The sequence below is a fragment of the Oryx dammah genome, unplaced genomic scaffold (assembly GCF_014754425.2).
Source record: "Oryx dammah isolate SB20612 unplaced genomic scaffold, SCBI_Odam_1.1 HiC_scaffold_7, whole genome shotgun sequence".
NCBI lineage: Eukaryota > Metazoa > Chordata > Mammalia > Artiodactyla > Bovidae > Oryx > Oryx dammah.
Window position 1 is genome coordinate 2,726,326 of NW_024070191.1, and position 22,998 is coordinate 2,749,323.

The 22,998-nt window shown below is 42.4% G+C and overlaps 1 protein-coding gene across 1 annotated transcript in view; it reads right to left on the reverse strand.

Moving 5' to 3' along the window:
• CSMD1 (CUB and Sushi multiple domains 1) overlaps positions 1-22,998 on the reverse strand; it is a 2,078,553-nt gene that overhangs the window by 417,450 nt on the left and 1,638,105 nt on the right. The window lies entirely within an intron of this gene.

Here is a 22,998-nt window from a genome sequence, read left to right on the forward strand (position 1 = left end):
CAACTTTGCTCTGTCGCAAATGTTAGTGATACAGGAGGTATTAACTGGAATATGTTTATTCATTGATTCACACAAAAGTATTTCTTGAGGGCCAACAGTGCGTCAGGTTCTGTTCTAGGTAAAGAGGTTAGTGGACAAACAAGACAAAATTGCCACACACACACGGCTGACATTACATAGAGGGAACCAGTAACAATTTGTGAGATAATGAAGGAGACGTGGGCCAGGGTGCCTGGACCTTCAGGAAGATGCTGGGGAAGGGGTGGTCTGCAGAGGAAGGGAGGGGCTCGGCCAGAGCCGCCTAGGGTGTTTCTGTGGGAAGATTTTGTAGGGTTTTCAGAAGATATGCAACATGATCTGAGTACAAGTTCCAAAGACCCTCTGCCGGGCTGGGAGTGGAGGCAGGAGAAGGGTGAGTTTCCACAACTCAGGGAGGTTTCTCTGTGCTTGGCTCACAGATGCATCTCTCGGTCCATGGTCCTTCCTGAATTCTTCATGTGTTTGCACTTTGTCGTCTTGCTGTGAGCAACACCAAATTCAGATGTAGCAACATAAATGCTTTCTGATGATGTCTCAGTGTTTGGAAAGTCTGTGGAAGTGACTCAGCTGAATTTCTGGGTGGTTTTCAGGTACATTCCTGCCTTGTGGGGAACCTGTCCAAGCTCAGAGTTTGATCCAAAGATGGCGTATTCTCCTCCAGAGAAGAAACCCTACTTCTGAGTGTTCAGGAGTATCAGAGGTGAAATCAGCTGGTAATATAATGGTGGTGAAACTTCAACATGTAGGATATCAGCCCATCTGTTGTTGAAGCAAATTAGCACAAGAAACACAAAACCAAACCAAACCAGGCACTTTGTGCAAACAAGTTCCTCACTCTCTCCTGATGGCTCAGGCTATCAGATTAAAAAGACGGCCTAAATCGTATCAGTTAAATGGGAGCTAGAGGGATTTCTTTGGAAGGAATGATGCTAAAGCTGAAGCTCCAGTACTTTGGGCACCTCATGCGAAGAGTTGACTCATTGGAAAAGACTCTGATGCTTGGAGAGATTGAGGGCAGGAGGAGAAGGGGACGACCCAGGATGAGATGGCTGGATGGCATCATGGACTCGATGGACATGAGTCTGAGTGAACTCTGGGAGATGGTGATGGACAGGGAGGCCTGGCGTGCTGCGATTCATGGGGTCGCAAAGAGTCGGACACGACTGAGCGACTGAACTGAACTGAACTGAAAATGTTCCTGGATGCAATGAAGGCCAAGAAAGCCTTGGAAGACACTCTTCCTTAAGGACCAGCCTTGGAGTACAAGTGGATGAACCTGAGCTGAACAAAGGCAGGAATGGATCTACTTGAATTTAATGCTTGGATTACCTTGAACCAAATTTCATTGACTGAAGGCAATCTGGACTGGTGGTTTATAACAGAAAAGGCCTTTTTTTTAAAAAATTTATTCATTTTTCATTGAAAGATAATTGCTTTATAGTATTGAGTTGGTTTCTACCAAACATCAACATGGATTTGATGTTGAATCAGCCATAGATTTACCTATGAACCCCTCTCCCGTCTCCCTCTCCATCCCACCCCTCTAGGTTGTTACAGAGCCCCAGTTTGAGTTCCCTGAGTCATACAGCAAATTCCCATCGGCTATCTATTTTACATATGGTAATGTATTTTTCCATGTTACTCTCTCCACACAGCCCACCTTCTCCTTCCCTCCTCCCCCAAGCCAAGTCCATAAGTCTGTTCTCTATGTCATCTCCACTGCTGCTCTGCAAATAGGTTCATCAGTACCATCTTTCTAGATTCCACATATATGTATTAGTATATAGTATTTGTTTTTCTCTTTCCGACTTACTTCACTCTGTATAATAGACTCTACGTTCATCCACCTCATTAGGACTGACTCAAATGACTCAAATTCCTTTTTGTGACTGAGTAATATTCCACTGTATATATGTACCACAGCTTCTTTATCCATTTATCTGTTGATGGATTTCTAGGTTGCTTCTATGTCCTAGCTGTTGTAAACAGAGCTGCAATGAACATCTGTATCCTTTTCAATTTTTGTTTCCTCAGGGTAGTGGGGTTGCTGGGTCATATGGCAGTTTCATTTCTATCTTTTTAAAGGAATATCCATAGTGTTCTTCATAGTAGCTGTACTAATTTACATTTCTACCAACAGTACAAGAGTGTTCCCTTTTCTCCATACCGTCTCCAGTATTTACTGTTTGTAGATTTTTTGATGATGGCCATTCTGACCAGTGTGAGGTGACATTTCATTGTAGTTTTGATTTGCAGCTCTCTAATAATGAGCAATCTTGAGCATCTTTTAATGTGTCTATTAGCCATCTGTATGTCTTGTTTGGAGAAATGTCTGTTTAGGTCATTTTCCCACTTTTTAATTGGGTTGTTTGTTTTCCAGAATTGATTTGTAAATAGATGGAGAGATATTCTATGTTCCCGGGTTGGAAGAATCAATTTTGTGAAAATGACTCTTCTGCTAAATGTAATCTACAGATTCAGTGCAATTGCTATCAAATTACCAATGACATTTTTCGCAGAACTAGAACAAAAACTCTCACAATTTATATGGAAACACAAAAGATCCCAAATAGCCAAAGCACTCTTGTGAAGGAAGAATGGATCTGGAGTAATCAATCTTCATGACTTCAGACTACACTACAAAGTTATAGTTATCAAGGCAGTATGATACTGGCACACACACAAAACACAGAAATATAGACCAATGGAAAAAGATTGAAAGCCCAGCGATAAACCTACATACATATGGATACCTTATTTTTGACAAGGGAGGCAAGAATATACAATGGGGAAAAGACAGTCTCTTCAATAGTGCTGCTGGGAAAACTGGACAGGTCCATGTAAAAGAATGAAATTAGAACACTTCCTAACACCATCAGTTCAGTTCAGTTCAGTTGCTCAGTCGTGTCCGACTCTTTGCGACCCCATGAATCACAGCACGCCAGGCGTCCCTGTTCATCACCAACTCCCAAAGTTTACTCAGACTCACATCCATTGAGTCAGTGATGCCATCTAGCCATCTCATCCTGGGTCGTCCCCTTCTCCTCCTGCCCTCAATCCCTCCCAGCATTAGAGTCTTTTCCAATGAGTCAACTCTTCACATGAGGTGGCCAAAGTACTGGAGTTTCAGCTTTAGCATCATTCCTTCCAAAGAAATCCCAGGGCTGATCTCCTTCAGAATGGACTGGTTGGATCTCCTTGCAGTCCAAGGGACTCTCAAGAGTCTTCTCCAACACCACAGTTCAAAAGCATCAATTCTTTGGCGCTCAGCCTTCTTCACAGTCCAACTCTCACATCCATACATGACTACTGGAATAACCATAGCCTTGACTAGATGGACCTTAGTCGGCAAAGTAATGTCTCTGCTTTTGAATATGCTATCTAGGTTGGTCATAACTTTTCTTCCAAGGAGTAAGCATCTTTTAATTTCATGGCTGCAATCACCATCTGCAGTGATTTTGGAGCCCAGAAAAATAAAGTCTGAACACCATACACAAAGATAAACTCACAATGGATTAAAGACATAAATGTAAGAGCAGAAACTATAAAACTCTTAGAGGAAAACATAAGCAGAACACTCAATGACATACATCAAAGCATGATCCTCTATGACCCATCTCCCTCAGTAATGGAAATAAATAAGTGAAACCTAATTAAACTTAGAAGTTTTTGCACAGCAAAGGAAACTACAAACAAGGAGAAAGACAGCCCTCAGAATGGGGGAAAATAATAGCAAATAAAACAACTGATAAAGGATTAATTTCCAAAATATACAAGCAGCTGATACAAGAGCTTCCATTTGATGTGACCTGTCAATGGAATAGGGGTCAGGAGCCCAAGGTCCTGGCCAAGGACTCAGCTCTGAGGTCAGGAATCAGAACACTAGACTTGGTTTGGAAAGTCCCAGGCTCTGCTGGGCCACCTGATGCAATTTAGCCTTGAAAAGTCTCCATTTTCACTTCCTCAGTTTACTACTTTCTACCTCACAGAGCAGCTGTGAGAGTTAAACTATATAATTCATATAAGTCCTGGCATATAGGGCTCTTAAAGTTAGCTATCACTATGATTATTAGCAAACCTTAGACTTGTAGATGCTTCTTTTTGCCTCTGTGATGCTAAAGTTCATAACTTTTTATAGTGAAATGAATTAATGGCATTTGTGGGAATACTGCTTTCTACATTAACTGAGTCTGGGAACTCCTGGCTTTGCAGAGTGCATGGAAATAAAATGGTTGTAGACACACTGTGTGGAAAGTCTTTCTGCTTCCCATGCTGAGGTTTTAGAGTGTCTAGTGGTACTTCATCTCCACCAAAGATACTGGTATTCCCTGACCCAGACATAAGGTCAGGGCTGGCCTGGAGCAGAACCTGGGTCTGGTGAGTCCTTTTTTAAGAGTTTGGCAGGGACTTGTGATGCCAAGCCCAGGGACCAGTGTTGGACTAGTAACATCCACTATCAGTAAGTCTGCATGGAAGAGCTGGACCCACTCATCAGCCACAGAGAATGAAACTTCCCTTGGGGAGCATTTTTGGGCATTTTGTATTCTTGACCCCTGCATACTGTATCACTTGAGCCCCAAGTAACTGTGACAGAATCCATGCAGATTCAGAAATGTCCCTTGGAGGTCACACTGCCTTCACTTGAGAGTGCATCCATGTCACATATTGTCTGGACCAGTAAAAACAAGAAAAGGAATAAGACAGGGCTGACATTGATACAGTAACCGCATCAAGCCTCCTTCTATATGGAACAAAATGTCAGATGTCAAAGATGACTCTGCTGTGTTCATGCTTTCCTAAAAACCATAGTCTGTTATCAATGAAAACACTGAAGCCCCCAGAGGGGAAAAAGAGCCAGTCAAATATCTCTTCCAAATGATCACTCTAGAAATGGGATCTGATAAAGAGGAGTCTAAGAGAAATACTAGGTTGCAATTATTTCCTCTCCCCTTCTCAGATGCTGCCTTTTTAGCAGCTGGGGACATTGGTAAACAAGTCTACTGGGGACTCAATGGCACACCCATTTATGTTTTTCTTTGACAGTGATTTTTTAAAGTACATAATAATGTTATTTCAATATTTTTCATGTTGATTAATATTCCTAAATTTTATGAAGTATTACTTTTGAATACTAATTTTATAACTGATCTAAACATTTATACTACACTGACATTACATATTTAATGCTCACCTCTAATACATTTTATTTCTTTTTGATAGTTCATATTATACTCATCTCACACGCTAGTAAAGTAATGCTCAAAATTCTCCAAGCCAGGCTTCAGCAATATGTGAACCATGAACTCCCTGATGTTCAAGCTGGTTTTAGGAAAGGCAGTGGAACCAGAGATCAAATTGCCAATATCTGCTGGATCATCAAAAAAGCAAGAGAGTTCCAGAAAAACATCTATTTCTGCTTTATTGACTATGCCAAAGCCTTTGACTGTGTGGATCACAATAAACTGTGGGAAATTCTGAAAGAGATGGGAATACCAGACCACCTGACCTGCCTCTTGGGAAACCTATATTATGCAGGTCAGGAAGCAACAGTTAGAAGTGGACATGGAACAAATAGACTGGTTCCAAATAGGAAAAGGAGTACGTCAAGGCTGTATATTGTCACCCTGCTTATTTAACTTCTATGCAGAGTACATCATGAGAAATGCTGGGCTGGAAGAAACACAAGCTGGAATCAAGATTGCTGGGAGAAATATCAGTACCCTCAGATATGCAGATGATACCACCCTTATGGCAGAAAGTGAAGAGGAACTAAAAAGCCTCTTGATGAAAGAGAAAGAGGAGAGTAAAAAGTTGGCTTAAAGCTCAACATTCAGAAAACGAAGACCATGGCATCCGGTCCCATCACTTCATGGCAAATAGATGGGGAAACAGTGGAAACAGTGTCAGACTTTATTTTTGGGGGCTCCAAAGTCACTGCAGATGGTGACTGAAGCCATGAAATTAAAAGACGCTTACTCCTTGGAAGAAAAGTTATGACCAACCTGGATAGCATATTCAAAAGCAGAGACATTACTTTGCCAACAAAGGTCCGTCTAGTCAAGGCTATGGTTTTTCCAGTAGTCATGTATGGATGCGAGAGTTGGACTGTGAAGAAAGCTGAGTGCTGAAGAATTGATGCTTTTGAAGTGTGGTGTTGGAGAAGACTCTTGAGAGTCCCTTGGACTGCAAGGAGATCCAACCAGTCCATTCTGAAGGAGATCAGCCCTGGGATTTCTTTGGAAGGAGTGATGCTAAAGCTGAAACTGCAGTACTTTAGCCACCTCATGCGAAGAGTTGACTCATTGGAAAAGACTCTGATGCTGGGAGGGATTGGGAGCAGGAGGAGAAGGGGATGACCGAGGATGAGATGGCTGGATGGCATCACGGACTTGATGGACGTGAGTCTGAGTGAGCTCCGGGAGATGGTGATGGACAGGGAGGCCTGGCGTGCTGCGATTCATGGGGTCTCAAAGAGTCAGAGACGACTGAGCGACTGAACTGAACTGAACTAGGTTTGCCACAGCTCTTTTTCCAAGGGGCAAACCTCTTTTAATTTCATGGCTGCAGTCACTGTCCACAGTAATTTTGGAGCCCAAGAAAATAAAGTCTGTCATTGTTTCCATTTATTCCCCCATCTTTTTACCAATAAATTAAACAAGTGCAAAAATAGCTAAGTGACATTACAAGCTAAGCTTCTTTTTTCACAGCACATAGTACAACTGTCACTAAAGAGTGTGAATTGTGTTTTATATGGTAACCCAAATGCTAGTAATCAAAGAGTTCAAGGAAAATCGGCTTACATTAATAAGTATTTTATTTTCCTGAAATAACAAGAATAATGGATGTAGGAGTGCAAGACAGACCCATGGTCAAATCAGTAAGAACCCAGGCTCTTCATTTCTGTTTTATATCACCCTGAACATGCTGGTCGATATCTTAAGGGTTGCAGTCTCATGGCACAAAGTGACTGCTGGATATGAGGGTAGGAAGAAAGCAGAGAGTCACAGTCCCCCGCAAGGACAGCTAGTGGGGTTCTTTCTTTAAAAAGAAGAAGGAAAAAAAAAAAAAACTTTTCCAGAGGCCTTATCTAGTGACTTCTGTTATAATTCTTTGTGTCTTGCTGGTCACCTAACCATTCCTACCTCTGAAGAATCCTGTAAATATAATATTAGCACTTCTCAGACTCTCTCATGTAGAAAGAAAAAGGAAAATAGTGTCTTCTAAAGTGGTATTTACATAACCCATCATGCTAGCATCTGCCACGAGATGCTAGCAAAATTAGAAATTGAATGTGATGCCTGCCCAAAATACCATGTCAATGGAAACAAAATCCCCTCTCAAACATAAAATCATCTTCAATATGTTTGGCTGTGTTAGCTGGTACAGTGTTTAAATATCTTGTTAGTTTATGTTCAGTGTTCAAGGGGAAAAAAGTACAAATCCGTTTCTGTAAATTCTTTTGGGAATAAGTTGGGAGTTAAATAAAGATGAATAAAAGGGAATGCTGTTTTAGAGAAAATGTATCACTAGAACAACTTTCAGAGAAGTCAAAAAGTAACAAAGTAACAGATTAGGTAAAAAAATAAAAGAATGCCTGAGAGTATCATGAACCAAAGCCATTTCATGATTTCTTTATTCTTTCTGAATTCTGCCGTCAAGATCATGGCAGAATCTTTCTAGTGCCATGTAAGGCATCTTCTGCTGGGCTAGTTGACAATTTACAGGGAATCTTCAACTTGCTGACTCTCAGTGGAGGTGTGTTGTCCTGGCCGGAGAGCACATTTGAATGGCCCGCCAGAAAGAAGAGAAAGAGGTACACAATGAAGAAAAGGAAAAAAAAAAAAAAGTGGATTTTAACTTTAGAAACTAGGGAGCCAGTTAACAAATTATCTGGTCTGTCAGTTCTTTTTTTCCTAAGGAGATATTAACTGTACCAAAACGAAGCTATCATTTCTGATAGCATTTCACATGCTTTTAGTTAACAGTCTGAGAACATAAACTCACTGTTTCCTCCAAGTGTGTTTTACAGCCAGTTCTTCTCACAGCTAGGAAGTCACAGTGCTTAAAGATGACTGTCCTGTACCTGCTTTACTAAGATAGAGATGGTATGTTGACTTTCTCTACCCAGTGCACAGTGTTACTCAATAACATTTACTATAGAAAACTAAAATAAACATTTTGGGTTCACTGTATCTGCTAAGACAGTTATCTTGTGCCTACTTCACAAACATGATTTCTGGATTGAAATGGGCATTTAGCTGTGCATAATGTAAACATTTTTTCTAGGCTAATTTTGTCAACTTTGCTCTACAATTAGGCTCAACATTTGGGCACTTGATTATCCAATTATCTGTGCATTAGAGCGAGCCCAAAATTGCTTCTGGAAAAGCATCTTGGCTGGGCCCACAGTACTTCATTAGGTCACCTCTAAAGAGCTGGCATCGCCTCTACCCAGGCCTGTGTTCTTGTTAAGCATTTCATCTTATACGGTAATGTCATTTTATCCAAGCATATGGCTCTGTCCTAATTTGGCAACACAGCATATCTGCATAGCAAGGACTTATCTGGGCATACAATATCGAATTAACTGCTAATCAACTATTCTTCAGAGATGCTATGGACAGAATTTTGTCTCCTCCTAATTCCTAACCCTGAAACGCCAAGCCCCAGGATGGCTCTACCTGGAGACAGGGCCTTTAGGGAAGTAACTGGGTTTAAAAGGGGTTGTAATGACTGGGCTCCAATCCAACATGACTGATGTTCTTATACGGAGAAGAGACTCCAGGGATTTGCACACACAGGAAAGGGCCTGTGAGGACACAGCCAGATGACAGTCATGTACAAGCCAAAATGTCAGGCCTCAGAAGAAATCCAACTTGCTAAGCACTTGGATCTTGGGAATGTGAGCAAAGAAATGGCTGTGCTTCAGCCCCACCCAGTCTGTGGTATATTGTCATGCCTGCTCCAGCAAACTAATACAACTTAAATTAAGATACTCTATTTATGGATAAGTGCATGAAGCTATATCCATGCAGTTTATTCTTCTAGAATAGGTATATCTTTCATTAGGTCAGGGTTGGGCCACTTTCCTGTTCTCTTGACATACTTTTCGTCACTGATTTAAACTTCAGAATCATGCTACTGGCATACACTGAGAGTTGTTAAAAGACAGAGTCTATTGCTCCAGGCTGCTGATAAATATTTCTTTAAAATGCCGTTGAGAATATTGGTTACATTTTAGCAAGATATTAACTTTAGGAAGTCCAAAGGGAAAACTGTATACTCTAATTTTAGTATTATAAAATTATTGGGAAACTGGTTTGTTTTTATTCTGTTAATTTTCTGGTTACAGGAGGACAAAAAGGCTGATGAAGAAAGATGATAAGGAGACTGGTGTGAAGTCTTGGGGTGGGAACTGCTGGTGCAGGGACCTGAAAGAACAGTAGTGAGCACGTAAGAGAGTGAGAACCGAGTTTCTAAAGCGTCAGAGTTCATGGATGGCCAGGCCTTCGACAGGACCACGTGAGTGACCGGGCCAGGTGCCAGCGCTTTGCTCGCAACAGCACCTCTGCTCCTCTCTGCTCTGCGGAGGCCCCCGCTCGGTCTTAAACTCTCTCATCTCTCAGGAAGGAAGCTTCTCCTGGCTGTGGGAATTTGCTAAAAGAAAGTGTGAGAAGACGTGCTGGTGCTTAAGTTGGGCAAAAGGGGCCTGCATTTGGTCTGACATTTGTAACACTTTCACCAACATTCACTGAATCACAGAACAAAAACATTCAGCAGAAAAATTCCGGAAAGCTCCCAAAGTCAAAGCTTGAATTTGCTGCACTGCAGCAACTACTACCCAGCATGACAGGTAATCAAGAGGTGAGTGTGCAGAAGGATGTGGGGTGTGTGTTGTATGTAAATGCTATGCCATTTCACATCACAGACTCGAGCATCCTCAAAGGTTGACCACCTCAAGGTGGAGGAGTCCTGGAACCAATCCCCAGAGGAAACCGAGGGCCAACCTCGCAAACTCCATTGGAGAGAAACACAGAGCCCCACACCTTCCTGCTGGTCTCCCTGACCTGGTCCTCCTGGTCACTGAATGCTTCCATCCTGAGCTTACGCTGCTCTTTCCAGTGATAGATGCCCTCTTGGTCCCTCAAAGATGAAACAACTCCCCCTTTTCCCGCACATTTCTTATTCTACTTGCTACTTAGGTTCAGAGAGGAAATGGTGAGCAGAGAAATACTATTCTTCCACCTTCAGCCAGAAGCCTGCTATTTTTATAACTTTGGAATAATTCACTTTGAGATGTGATTTCATATTTAGAGGGTTAGTTAGGAAAAGGTCATATTATTATAATTTTCTCATTGTCATTATCAATAGTACAGTATGCTCAAAACATTTATAATAAGCACTCCTAAAGTTGTTTATTTCTCACAAATATCACTAACGCTGTTTCCTTCCACAATTCCCCACATTGCTTCATATTTCTCAAAGATCAAGATGAATATTTAAAAAGTATATTCTTCCACAGTTTTGGAATAAAGGAAATACTATAACCACTTTTGAATACTGTTTTTACTGATGAAGATTCTCACTTCGTTTTTGGCACCAATAAGCTCTAAAACTTAAATCACATTATTTCATCTTATTAATAAACAAAAGAGGGTGGGGTGAGATAATTGCTGGCATTCCTCTCCAGTTTTATATTTTTATGACATTCTGAAATATTTGATATAGAACTTAGCAACAAAAATATGAACCTATCAATCTTGACTCTCCCATGGTTAATAATTTTTACTAAAAAGACTGTTTTAGGATAATCCAAAGAACTGATGCAATTCATTTATGGTTATTGTCACCATCTTCCTAAAGACAAACCAAGACACACCACACACAAATATGTCTGTAGTTTTAGCTGATATCCAACATATTTTGCATTGCCTCTTGGGTTCAGGGTTTCCCCATTCATAGTCAACCATCTTTGATCATCAGTGTTGTCATCTGAATTATTCTCTGCTCCCCATTGTGCCTCCTTCTTCCACTTTTGATGCCAAAGCCAAGATAATCTTTCTAACCCCCAGATGTCATGAAATACCCCTGGTGAACCCCTTCAATCTCAACCCAAAGGCTTGGGCCTGATTTAGAAAGCCGGCATTGCCGCCTCCCTGGGTCAGCTGTCACGGCCGACCCTCTCCCTCCTGTGATCACAACCCAGGCTGTAACTTCCTTTAGTCCCTGACAATACCCCCTCCTTTCAGCCTCATGCCTGCTGTAAACATTCTGTTTCCTCTTGTCTTTAGCCTGATCCACTCAATCCACTGTTGATATTCTGATTTCCATTGCACTTACTTTGGGATTAGACTTGATCACAGGCTCGGCCTTCACTTGTCTCTTCTCTGGGAATTGTATTTATCTTCTGTGACTTACTGTAAACTCGCACAGGGTCTATTATATTGACATTTAGATTCCCTGTACCTAGCCAAGTGACCCACACACAGTACATGCTCTTCAAGATGAGTTTTAATGAATGCCGCAGAGTTTTCTATTTATATATGGAGAAGGCAATGGAAACCCACTCCAGTACTCTTGCCTGGAAAATCCCATGGACGGAGGAGCCTGGTAGGCTTGCAGTCCATGGGGTTACGAAGTCAGGCATGACTGAGCGACTTCACTTTCACTTTTTACTTTCATGCATTGGAGAAGGAAATGGCAACCCACTCCAGTGTTCTTGCCTGGAGAATCCCAGGGACAGAGGAGCCTCGTGGTCTGCCATCTATGGGGTCACACAGAGTCGGACACGACTGAAGCAACTTAGCAGTAGCAGCATGCATTTAAAACCTATGTTTGCTACCATCACATGTTTGATGCACTGACTCTTTCATGAAACTTTTATCTGACTCCTGATTCACCTATGATCCCAGGTGGGACAGATGGGTCTAGGAAAACAGTGCATCTTTTTTCTTTTCTTTTTTTTAACCTGAAAAGACAAAAAAATTTATTAAAATGATAATGGTGTATTTTATGAACAAGCAAAAACTGTGTTTATAAAAAGACCTTTGATATACTTTGGAGAATTTAATGAAGTCCAATCATGTCTTAACCCTTGTCCTAGACTGAGATCTTGGCAAGCTAAAAAATATACAAGTAATAGATGGAAAATGAAAACAACATTTTCTGCAATGATAAAGGGCATCTATTTTGTTTGAATATGTTTTCATTGTAGTAAGCTGATGAAGTAATATTTTGCCAGATAAAATTTGGGGTTGGATATGGTACTTATTCTCAGCCCTAAAAATGGCCTCTCACAAGCTCAGACCAAACCTTTTATAGACTACGCATATGTATAACACAGCACATTACACTTTGACACTTGTGATTAAAGCAGCTCTGCAGAGCTTGTAAGCCTATTCTTTCTCTCATTTGCTTCTTGACTGTCATCTCTAACCTGAATTGGGGGTTTTAAGAAAACAAAGCCAGAATAGATAATAGATAACCTATGGCTATCGGCTTCCCTGCTGGCTCAGTGGTAAAGAATCCACCTGCCGATGTAGGAGACCTGGGTTTGATCCCTGGGTTGGGAAGATGCCCTGGAGAAGGAAATGACAACCCACTCCAGTATTCTTGCCTGGAGAATCCCATGGACCAGGGAGCATGGAGGGCTACAGTCCACGGGGTGGCAAAGAGTCAGACAGGACTTAGCAACTAAACAACAATAATGACAACAACAATCTGTTGCTACCATTTTACTATGTGGTGGGTGTTACTAATCTGATGAAAGTGTGTCCAAGATCAGTAAATGCTCCTTGTTCTGGCTGAGGAAAGGGTTGGTAGAAATACATTTTCTTGTGCAAGCATCCACATGGAAACTGCTGTTGCACTGGAGTCTCATTTTTCTGAGGATTTGACCCAGATCTCTTTAAAACAACTGACTTCCTTCTGTCACCTTTAGACAACAACACTGCAGCCTGTGATTGCCACCAACCAACCATGCCCTTCGCAGATGGTGTGGGCTTCTCCCTACTGGTTGGCGGGGATACGCTTCCTGAGTTTCAGGAATCTGTGTGGACACAGCATAACCAGGCACCTGGAATGACCTGGAGTCTCCCACAAATATCCCTCTCCATCACGATCAATAACATAATCTCAGAAAGTAGCAGATTGCTATTAAAAGTGCCCTGTGCTTGTTAAAATCAAGTGTAATCATGCTTAATTATGGTGTTCAGGGGAAATTCTGTTGTGTGCGTAAAGTACTGTACTTGAATTTCACAAAAATGTGGTTTGACTAAAACAAAAATGAGATGCTCTCAAAGGTGCTGTTGACAGCTAAGCTGAGTCAGGAATGATGCTGCTGTTTTGCTTTTTACCCTTGATGCCCCCATCCCAAATTACAGGACCCTAGAAATCCAGGAGACATGTAACCACAGGCAGGAGCTGTGCCAGCTCTTCCCCTTGTCTCGTAGAGGCTATGGAAGCATCAGTCTCCAAACTCAGGGTCAGCACTGCCCAAATCATTTCTATGTGTCATTGAAGGTGAAAACTGTTTTTGTGGTGCTGTCCAGAAAGCTAAGACAGGGGTCTCAGAGAGCACTTGTTGGGAAAATGATGATTTTATTCCAGATACTGATCAGCAACTCTGGGAGAGCCACATTTACATGGCCAAATCCTCTGCTCTCCTGGACGACCTAGTAACCTGATTTGAGACTTCAAAGCTGACTCTGAGCTGATGGTTGAGATCCAGCAGTGCTGCCTGTCTCAGCGCAGAGGGCTGGCCTGGCAGTCAGCAGCACCACGGGATCCTGCCTTCTCCTGATTCTGCTGCATGAGCGCAAGAGGAACGCGCACCCAGCTCACTGGAACCAGCAGGGGCACCACAAAACCAGCAAGGTCATCAGAAACAAAGAAGGCCTGAGCAGGGGTCACAGTCCAAGGAGGCCTGCTGCGTAAATGTAACCCTGGGTTTTGAATGAGATCCTGGAACAGAAAGAGGATGTCAGGTAAAAACTTGGGAAACCTGAAGGGGTAAGCATTAAGTGTGCGTGGTCAGTCATGTCCAGCTCTTTACAACCCCATGGATTGTAGCCCAGCAGGCTTCTCTGTCCATGGGATTTTCCAGGCAAAAGTACTGAAGTAGGTTGCCATTTCCTCCTCCGGGACATCTTCCTGACTCAGGGATCGAACCCACATCTCCTGTGTCTCCTTTATTTTCAGGCAGGTTCTTTACCACTGAGCCGCCTGGGAAGCTGAGAAATGAAGTGTGGACTTTAGTTAATAACTGCGCTGCCCTGATAGTGACAAGAGTAGAGCTGCCTGGGCTGAGAAGACCCTGGTGGTGCTTCCTGTAAGTGTGGACAGTATCCTGTCCTGCAGGGGAGCGGCAAGCTTCCACTCCTCTGACGCTTCTGGAGTTGGTCAGGGCCTTCTGCTCTCAGGACACTGAAGAGAAACTGCGCTCAGCGGCTCTCTTTCTGTCTAGAAGATGCACATTAGCCCAGGTAAGACTTGCGTCCGTGCACTCGTGACAATGAGTCTGAAACACTATCACCTATTAATACTGAAGTGGCCCAAGAAAACCCAGAAGATTCGTATCTAGAGACAAACAGCGCTGACTAATGGAACCTACATTGTGCTGGGCTCTTAGAACAAAAGGAATTTTATCTCAAGTAAAACTGAGTCACTATGAATCTCACACTTGGAACTCTATAGGATAAGAACTAGTCAACTGGAACTGCTATGAACATATCTTTAATAATTTGGGAAAAAAATAAAGAACCAAAGCATGTAGTTAAAATTAAATAATTGCCAACATTTTCTAAATTGATATTTTCCTCTCTCTCACAGTTTCCACTGTGTATGCATGCCCAGTTACATATGACTCTGTGACCCCAAGGACTGTAGCCTACCAAGCTCCTCTGTCCATGAGATTCTCCTGGCAAGAACACTAGAGTGAGTTATAATTTCTTACTCCAGGGGATCTTCCCAGCCCAGGGTTAAACTTGCATCTCCTTTATCTCCTGCATTGGCAGGCAGTTTCTTTATCATTTCACCACTTGGGAAGACCCAACAGTTTCCATTAAATAAGAGCAAATGTCAGAGCATGGCGTTTGCTGCTTCTAGAAAATTGATGCCCCTACTGTGCCCAGAATTTTATTCTCTGTGAGGTCCGCACTGCCCCCAAGAATTCCATCCCAAAGTCACAACACTTAAATGATTCCTTCATCATCTTTTTTTTTAAATTGGGGTATAGTTGTTCTACAATGTTATGTTAGTTTCTGCTAAAAAAACAAAGTGAATCAGCTCTAGGTATACATATATCCCCTCCCTCTTGAGTTTCTCCTCCCATCCCCCCACCCATCCCACCCTTCTTGGTCATCACAGAGCACTGAGCTGAGCTCCCTGTACTGAACAGCAGCTTTCCACTAGTTCTCTATTCTATACATGATCTTAATGACCAGGATAACTATGATGGTGTGGTCACTCACCTAGAGCCAGACATCCTGGAGTGTGAAGTCAAGTGGGCATTAGGAAGCATTTCTATGAACAAAGCTAGTAGAGGTGATGGAATTCCAGTTGAGTTATTTCAAATCTTAAAAGATGATGCTGTGAAAGTGTTGCACTCAATATGTCAGCAAATTTGGAAAATGCAGCAGTGGCCACAGGCCTGGAAAAGATCAGTTTTTATTCCAATCTCAAAGAAGGACAATGCCAAAGAATTTTCAAACTACCATACAATTGTACTCAGTTCACATGCTAGCAAGGTGAAATGTTCAAAATCCTTCAAGCTAGGCTTCAGTAGTATGTGAACCAAGAAATTCCAGATGTACAAGCTGGATTTAGAAAAGGCAGAGGAATCAGAGATCAAATTTCCAATATCCATTGGATTATTGAAAAAGCAAGGAAAAAAACATACATCTACTTCTGCTTCATTGAGTACACTAAAGCCTTTGGCTCTGTGGATCATAACAAACAGTGGAAAATTCAGAGATAGGCATAGCAGACCACCTTACCCACCTCCTGAGAAACCTGTATGCAGGTCAAGAAGCAACAGTTGGAACCGAACATGGAAAAACGGACTGGATCAAAATTGAGAAAGGAGTAAGTCAAGGCTGCATATTATCACCCTGCTTATTTAGCTTATATGCAGAGTATATCATGTGAAATGCTGGGCTGGATGAAGCACAAGCTGGAATCAAGATTGCCAGGAGAAATATCAATAGCCTCAGATAGACAGATGACATCACTCTAGTAGCAGAAATTGAAGAGAAACTAAAGAGCCTCTTGATGAGGGTGAAAGACGAGAGTAGAAAGCTAGCTTAAAACTCAACATTCAAAAAACAAAGATCATGGCACCCGGTCCCATCACTTCATGGGAAATAGATGGGGAAACAGCGGAAACAGTGAAAAAGTTTATTTTCTTGGGCTCCAAAATCACTGCAGATGGTGACTAAAGCCACGAAATTAAAAGATGCTTACTCCTTGGAAGAAAAGCTATGATAAACCTAGGTAATGTATTAAAAAGCAGAGACACTTTGCCAACAAAGGTCCATCTAGTCAAAGCTATGGTTTTTCCCACAGTCATGTATGAATGTAAGAACTGGATGGTAAAGAAGGCTGAACACCGATAAATTGATGCTTTAGAACTGTGATGCTGGAGAAGACTCTTGAATTCCTTGGACAGCAGGGAGATCAAACCAGTCAATTTTAAAGGAAATCAATCCTAAATATTCATTGGAAGAACTGATGCTAAAGCTGAAGTTCCAGTACTTTGTCTGCCTGATGCAAAGAGCCAACTCATTGGAAAAGACCCTGATGCTGGGAAAATTTGAGGGCAGGAAGAGCAGGGGTATGACAGAGGATGAGATGGTTGGATGGCATCACTGGCTTAAAGGACATGAATCTGAACAAGCTCCAGGAGATGGTGATGGAGAGGGAAACCTGGTGTGCTGCAGTCCATAGAGTAACAAAGAGTCAGACATGACTTAGCAACTGATCAACAATAAGTGTACATCACAAGTTTTCAATTCATCCCCACCTCCCCCAACCCCAAGTCCGCACATCCATTCTCTATGTCTGCTTCTCTATCCCTGCCCTGCAAAAAGTTTCCTCTGTACCATTTTTCCAGATTCCACAGGTATGCGTTAATATCTTTTTTAATATGAGAAGCTATTTTGTTATGTAAATTAAAATCACAGGGATAAGAGCAGACTCCCAAACATTTGAGAACATCTCTTGACTGCTCTAACTTTTTCTTTCATGAGAATGGTCACTTTTCCAGTCAATCAATGGCAAGTTAAGCTGGCCAGAGTCCATGTGGACTCTTCCAGGCAATTCCTACATCTCCTTTTATAACATCACTTGAAGTACCTTCTTATTAAACAACAGGACAGATGATGACTCAAGGCAAAAACATGTTTTTTTTTTTTTTCCTTCTGTCTATCTCAAGGTGAGACACCCTAATCAGCTTTAAAAAAAAAAAGTGTATAAACTTACATTTTTTCAGTGGGGGGAGGTGCTGTGCCCTGTGGCAGGCAGGATTGAACTTGTCAACAGCTGCTTCTGCAGTGGAAGTGTGGAGTCCTACCTACTGGACTGCCAGGGAAGTCCACTTACATTCTTTTTTACACAGTAGACACTGCTAACTCAGCTGCCTGCACTCAGCTGTGCAGGTCACATAAACAGGGCCCCACCCTTGGTAGCTGGTACAAACCTGCATTACTGCTCTGTGTTTGGTTACGTTACCTCTGAAAACACTGCTGGACATGAAACGCACTCGGTCTTTATTGTGCTTTGAAAATATAAGGCCCCTCTTCTTCATTCCAAATCATAAAATGTCACCGATGAAACTGGATGGGAGCACAGGTTGAGGACTTGAAAATGAAGACAGAAAGTCTCCCTTTATTAAAAGTCAAAGTAACTAACAAGTAGATGAGCCCGTCCTCCATTTAGTAATAATTAGAAGCAATCATAAAAATTAAGTGTTGTGAATAATATTGAACTATTCAAAAATTCCTGCAGATATACTTTTGAAAGATTTAACAGGAAGACTTCTGTAGTCAAGGGGTGGAAATGTTTAATAAAAAAAATGAAAGGAAAAGAAACGACTTAGTACTAATTGACTCTTGAATATGGAGATTATTTTATACTCCATAGGAGCCTTCTTCCATCAATACTATTTATGAGAAGATATTCATGTTTCAGATCCATTAGATATGGAATTATGAGGCCAGACTCTGCAAATCTAATATTCATAACAAGTCCTGCAAAATAGTGGTGGTCATAAAACTTCTGTGCACTACATTGATCTCTTTTATTGGGTTTTCTCCAAATTCCATGGAAATGTAATGGCAAGTATTTAATTTACTCGACCGACTAATAAGCTATTTTAATCAAATTCAGAAATAGAACAAGAGCTCTTTCAAAGCCCTCTCCAGGAGACCAATTGCCTCAAACAGAGGAGGTGTTTGCATGTCGAATCAACTGCTATCAGGGTATGATGTTAGCATCTGCAGATGAGCTGAGCTGGCAAACCCCAGGGCTGGCAAGTGCCCTTGGAGGGAGCTGAAGTAAAAAGGTAAAAAGGTTTTAACACCTTGAAGTGAAATTAAAGTTAATTCAGTCAAGAATCTAGCCTTTTTTTCAAATTGCACCATCTGGTAACGACCTCAACCATTTCTTAACCTTGAACTCCATGAGAAAATAGGTATTATTCTCCCAGTGCCTGACATCTAACAGTAAGTATAAAATATTACATATGTTTTAAAAGTCCCAAACAATTTCTGCTAGACCATTTGGGGGCTTAAAAGCAACGTTCATGCTATGTACACTGAATCTTTAATCAGCATTCAAGGGGAACAAAGAAACAGCGCTGCAGTCAGAACCACTTTCTGATGGAATTTCCACGGGGAGGAGCCTCCCAGAGAAGCATTGGGAAGCACAGCTCCTGAAGCTCCTGCAAATGTCCAGACTGCAGCAAAGATCCCAACAAGCTGGACTTCAGAAAGCAAACAATGCAAAAAATCAGAAACATCCCTCCCAAACGTGTAGACAGAGAGGAGGTTCCCAAAGGAAGTTATTGTGGTCAGTTCCTCAGTCGTGTCTGACTCTGTGACCCCACAGACTGCAGCCCGCCAGGCTTCCCTGTCCTTCAACCCTCTCCCGGAGCTTACTCAAACTCACATTCCTTGAGTCGGTGATGCCTTCCAACCATCTCATCCTCTCATCTCATGTTCCCTTCTCCTCCCTCAGTCAATCTTTCCCAGCATCAGGGTCTTTTCCAATGAGTCACCTTTTCACATCAGGTGGCCAAAGGATCATAGCTTCAGCATCAGTCCTTCCAAAGAATATTCAGGACTGATTTAGGGTTGACTGGTTTGATCCCCTTGCTGTCCAAGGGACTCTCAAGAGTCTTCTCCAACTCCAAAATTCAAAAGCATCAGTTCCTCAGCACTCAGCCTTCTTTATGGTATACCTCTCACATCTGTACATGACTACTGGAAAAACCATAGCTTTGACTAGACGGACCTTTGTTGGCAAAATGATGTCTCTACTTGCTAATACACTGTCTAGGTTTGTCCCAGCTTCAAATGGTGGGGGAGAATATGTTTTCATACAGACTCAGCAGAAAGGCTAAACAATAAAAGACTGACCACATCAACACAGACAAGAAGGAAAACAACACCAACAAAACCAGTGAAGCCCTCATGAATGGCTTGTGGGAATGTAAATACTAAAACCACCTGGGGATGAGGCAGGAGATAGAAAGGCCCCAGGCTGAGCAGCTGGAATCTGGGCCCTGTGGACACTCCAAGATTAGGATAAGGGCAAGAGCCAGGAGGAATTGAGTCCTGTTTGGATAGGAGATAAAGAGACCATGCATTTCTCATTCTCAAGGTCAAGGAAACACTCCTGACTATGCAAGTGCAGAAAGGCTGCTCAGAGGAAAGAGAAGGGAGGGGCTGCCAGACCACAATGCGTTCTTCTTCCTAGAGACCCTGGCTCTGGACTCTTTTGGCAAAGAGATATACCCACACAGGGGAGGACCCTGAGATAAACCAAATACAGACTTAGGGCCAGGCGAAGCAAGATGATTGGCCAGAGAAAACCCAAGGAACTTCCCTGCGCAAGCGATCTGGGTCACCGCTTTCCTGGGCTCCTCCTCGCTGGGGGGACTCCCACACCCTTTCTCTTGGGTGTGTGTCTCTGCCTTCCTTCTGTCTTAACTGCACAGCATCTCTGTGTGCTCTCCCAATAGTTGCATTGTGTGTCCAATAAAAATCTTTGTACCTATTTTTACACTTTTTGCCTCTTCGCAACATTCATGCTTTCAAATGGGACAAGAGTCAGAGGAACTTTGATTCTAATGGGGAGGGAAGTGAGAGGGGGGTTCAGGATGGGGAACGCGTGTATACCTGTGGTGGATTCATGTTAATGTATGGCAAAACCAATACAATATTGTAAAGTAATTAAACTCCAATTAAAATTAAAAAAAAAAACTAGCCCTTGCTGGTTTATAATTTTTAGCTTAACTATGAGTTACCAAAAGCTCCCCCAGGTCCACTGCTCTAAAACCTCCACGCTCACAGCCAGAGCTGCTGTGTCTCGTCTCATAGGCTGTGCACTGAACCACTCCAGGGCTTCTGGACACTGACTATTTATCTGTATTTGTATCCAGTTGATATCTGTGTGTATGTGTACATATATATTTAAACTTGAATTATAAAGGGAAATTCTGATATAAAATCTAATTATTAAATATATATGTGCTACGTGCGCACTAAGTAACTTCAGTCGTGTCTGACTTTTTGTGATGGTTCCTGTACCCTCCAGGCTCCTCTGTCCATGGGATTCTTCAGGCAAGAATACTGGAGTGGGTAGCCATTCCCTTCTCTAGGGGATTTTTCTTACCCAGGGATTGTACCCACATATCCTCCAGGTCCTGCATTGCAGACAGATTCTTTACCGCTGAGCCACTGGGGAAGCCCAAATATATATACAGATAAACAAAATATCTATGCATACATATATGCATACAGATGGAAAAGAATATATACACATACACATATTTCTCATATTTCTTCCATGATCCATCTTCCATGGAGATTTAGAAATATCTGCTATAAGGCCGATGTTATAACATTATTATTACTAGTGTTAATAACAACAAGTAATATTTAGTAGCTGCCTACCACGTGCTGAGAACCATATAAATTACTTAACACACACTATATAAATTTCAAACTAGTTTGTAACCACCATGAGACAAGAGGATGTGTCTACTTTTTGCATATTAGTTTTCAGTTCTGAGCACAATGGGTAGTATATACTAACTACTTAATATTTATCATGGGGATACTGTTTATGCAGTTTCTGTCATCTTTGTAACAGTTCCCAATGCTTTTGCAAATACATGCGATAGATTCTATCATTTGTCTCATTTTACAGATAAAAGAACTGAAACTTGAACAAAATTACATAACACTGCAAACACTGAACCATCTCGGTCATAAATGTTGAGGATAAGGCTTAAATTCAAGATTTTCTGGCTGCACTATTGGGGCTCTTAACTCTCAAGCTGCTGTTGACGGGTCCTGGGAAGTAGTTTTGAGGCTTTTGGACTGACTGATCCAGGTGAAAACTGATAAAAGTGCTGGGGTGGTGTTGAAAGGGGCTCCCTCTTCATGGAACAGAGGGGTTCTAAGCATTTCATAATCCCACAGTTTGCTATAACAGGTAAAAATCAATACCCTCAGTTTCCATATTTATTTGCAGATATCGTACCTGAGCTGCTGCTAACTCAGGGGGACCCTGATGCCCATTCTCTGCCCTGCAGAAAAGCAGTAACTTGGAGACACAGAATTTCCCAGTCCGTGCTCCCGCCAGTCAGTTTCTTTTTCTTTTCATTGATGTATTTATTTGGCTGTGGCAGGTCTTCGTGGCAGCACACAGGATCTTTTAGTTGAGCCCTTTGAACTCTTAGTTGTAGCATGTGGGATCTAGTTCCTTGACCAGGGATCGAACCGAGGCCCCCTGCATTGGGAGTGTGAAGTCTTAGCCACTGGACCACCAGGGAAACCCTCTAGTCGTCTACGTGTCGGGCAATTTTATCAGCGAAACACATCTGCCTTTATCTGGAAGTCAGGCTAACACTCTGAGTTTTAAAGAGCTGGTGTGTGCTCTGTCCTGTCCAGCTCTCTGCCACCCCCCATGGATGGCAACCCACCAGGCTCCTCTGCCCATGGAATTTCCCAGACAAGAGTACTGGCTCAGGTGCTTAGTCCTGCTGACTCTTTGCAGTCCCATGGGCTAGAGCCCCCAGGTTCCTCTGCCCATGAAAGTTTTTAGGCAGTAATACTGGAGTGGGTTGCCACCACCTCCTCCAGGAGATCTTCCTCACCCAAGGATCGAAACCACATCTCCTGAATCTCCCGCATTGGCAGGCAGATTCTCTACCACCGTGCCACTAGGGAAGCCCCTTAAAGATCTTACTTAACCTGTATTCCTCTTACCTCCTTTCTGCCCCACTCCAATCCCATGTCTATTTTAAGTTGGGCAAGTCTCCCTCACAGTGTCTGTGTGTGAGCTCAGTCCTTTCAGCGGTGTCTGCCTCTGCGAGACCCCATGGACTGTTGCCCGCCAGCCTCCTCTGTCCATGGGATTCTCCAGGCAAGAATGCTGGAGGGGGTTGCCATTTCCTCCTCCAGGGGATCTTCCCTGCCCAGGGATCGAACACGAGGCTCTTGCAGCCCCTGCATTGGCAGGCATGTTCTTTATTACTAGAGCCACCTGGGAAGCAGACAGGATAAATTGCATTTTGCATGAACTTTCTCCTTTTTTTTTTGACTTACTTCATTCCCATCACGAAACTACTGTCCAGACTTGCTTACTGGGTTTCTCCCTTTATGTTTCAGGTGGAATGCTACCCAGAGGCCGCTGAAATTAAGATAAAGCACATTGCATCTTTCCCTTTATTTT